At 41.8% G+C, this 2,500-nt stretch overlaps 1 pseudogene; it reads right to left on the bottom strand.

Moving 5' to 3' along the window:
- The window catches only part of LOC137458924 (28S ribosomal RNA), an 8,478-nt pseudogene that overhangs the window by 2,397 nt on the left and 3,581 nt on the right, over positions 1 to 2,500 (bottom strand).

Raw genomic sequence — 2,500 nt, 5'->3', positions numbered from 1 at the left:
TATCAATATCATTATTTTTAACTACAGTTTTAACTGCTTCATCTGATGAATTTGCCAATCTGTGTAATCGTCTAGCTTGGATACTAGGGATTAACCCAGCCAATCGGGCTAAGCCTAAGCCTCCATCTTTAGTGCTGGAATACAAGATGCCATCACAGGTACAAACTGGGAGATGTAACCATTTTTTCACCCTATTTCGAATTGTTAAATCCATTTCTTCCAGATAGGTGGCTTTTACATTTGCCTGGTCTGCTAAGTAGATCAATCTAGGCACTGTGTACACTTTTAACATGTCCAATTTTTGAAATGGTTTTAAAGGGGCTCTTTCGATGCGATTGAGCCAAACTTCTAATTTATTTTGTAATTCGGGCTTAACTATCCCCACCCAAGGGTCGATTTGCAAGCCAAGATATTTCTCTGATTGACCCGGGTGGATCATGTTTAAAGGGGTACCGCTGATAAGCCATGGAGGACAGTCATTGATGGTGTAAGAGTCCTTAGTTGGTTGAATAAAGAAACCATGGCACTTTTCCCCCTGCGTTTTTAATCCAGTTAAATCACAAAATGCTTCTAGAATTTCAATATTTTTCTCCATTCCTGATTGGGACTTACTCAGCAGGACTAGGTCGTCTGCAAAAGCCAGAGCTGTTAATTTACCATTCCCGTGTTGGAACCCCTCCCCACATTCTTCTAATTTACATAACAGAGGGTCAATGCACAGGTTAAAGAGGAGTGGTGACATGGGATCGCCCTGTTTCACACCAGTTTTGATTCCTATTGATTCAGACTCTCCTTCTTTGGTTTTGATTCTGGTGTGAATGTTCTGATAGAAGTCCTTAATTAATGCTATTATGTGGTCATCCAGGCCCTTTTGCTTTAGCACGGCCAGGATGTGGGTGTGGCTCACTGAATCAAAGGCTTTGGCCAAATCGACAAAGACAACCCCCAAGGGTTTCTTTTGTTTCTTTGCATTCCTAATTAATAGCTGTAATAGTTTTAAGTTCTCAGCACAGCCAGAAGATTGAATGAAGCCTCTCTGCCTGGGGTTAATGGGACACGCCTTTGCCAACCTCGCAGTTAAGATTCTTGAATAGAGTCTCAGGATGATGGAACCAATAGTAATTGGCCGCCAGTTGTTAATATCATTTTGGCGTTCGGGCGCTGATGATTTAGGTATTAGGATTGTTCGGCATCCCCTTATTACATCTGGAATTTTGCCACTTAACAGCCAGAGATTAAATAGTTCTTTGATCTCCTCACAATTTGGATCCATTTTAAGCAGGGCCTTCAGGGTGATCCCATCAGGGCCTGGTGCCGATTTTTTATTCATGTCTTTGATATTCTTAAGGATCTCTTTCTCTGTAATCAATTCCTTAAAAGCCGAATTATCCGCCCGCCCCACAGACTGGAATGCTCCAAGTCCTTGAAATAAGTTCTGAGACTCCCACCTAGATCTGAAGGTGTTACTGACCTCTTCCAGGGGGATGGCACATTGCGCAGAGTCTTTTTCATCCAGAATCATATTAGCTAACTTCCCTCGATCTAAGCGGAAGAGGCGTTGGAATCGGAGAAATTCTCCACGCTTTCTGGCTCTTTTTCTCATCCACTCCTTTTGAGGTTTCTTCTGCTGAGGTTTACGTTGGCTCTTTTTTGGCACTTTCTGTTCAATTGATTTCTCAAACAAATACAAATATTGGTCCTGAGCTACCTCATTGAGTAATTTTAATGAGTCTGTTTTGCCTTCAATTATTTGTTTATATGTATTTTTAAGGATGGGCAGCTTCCCTGATGTTAGCTTTTCATTAATAGTCTTTTTATAGTGGGCTAGCAGCTCCCTTTCACCAGAAGATGGAATCACAGTCCTCTCCTCTTTTAACCTGTTCTTGCTCTCTTGTGTTTTCTCTCTTTCTGGCACCCCAGTTTCTCTTAATAGTCTTCTCTTTTCACTGATCTGTTTGGCTGTTTTAGTTGTTAATTTTTCAGCAATCAATTTGTTAATATTTTTCCTCCCTTCAAACTCTTGATTTAGTTTCTGTAATAATTCTGTTTCCTCTTGGGACCAGATTTTCTTGTGAGCACCTCTTTTAGAGGTCTCTTTGGGGCGAGATGCTTCAATTCTTTCTGCGTTTCTCAGGGCTGGGTGAGCTAATCTCTTATGTTGTCCCAAGCCAATTTTAGTTTTAAAACATTTTTTACATTCTTCACACATAAACCCTTCTACCTGGGTAGGCTCTTGGACCCCTTTGCATTTTGGGAGATGGCATGAGATACTATGATGCTTTTCATTTGTCTTCCCACAGCGGGAACATTGGAAATTGATCTTTCTTTTCCCATGGGCTCTCTTTAGATGGTCAATCAATCTCGTCATATTGCCTGCCCGAGTGGTACAGCATGGACATGTCGGGTTGTCCTCTGGCATCTTCACCAGGGGGGTCCCAGGACAGATGTCAGCTGTATTATCCAGCTCGGGCGATGCGGTTAGTATTGAGAGCTGACTCAT

The sequence above is a fragment of the Melanerpes formicivorus genome, unplaced genomic scaffold (assembly GCF_026170545.1).
Source record: "Melanerpes formicivorus ecotype bairdi unplaced genomic scaffold, bMelFor1.0.p_v2 SCAF_294, whole genome shotgun sequence".
In the NCBI taxonomy this organism is placed as follows: Eukaryota; Metazoa; Chordata; class Aves; order Piciformes; family Picidae; genus Melanerpes; species Melanerpes formicivorus.
Note: the sequence above shows the minus strand (reverse complement) of the source record. Positions and strands in the feature narration are given on the sequence as shown.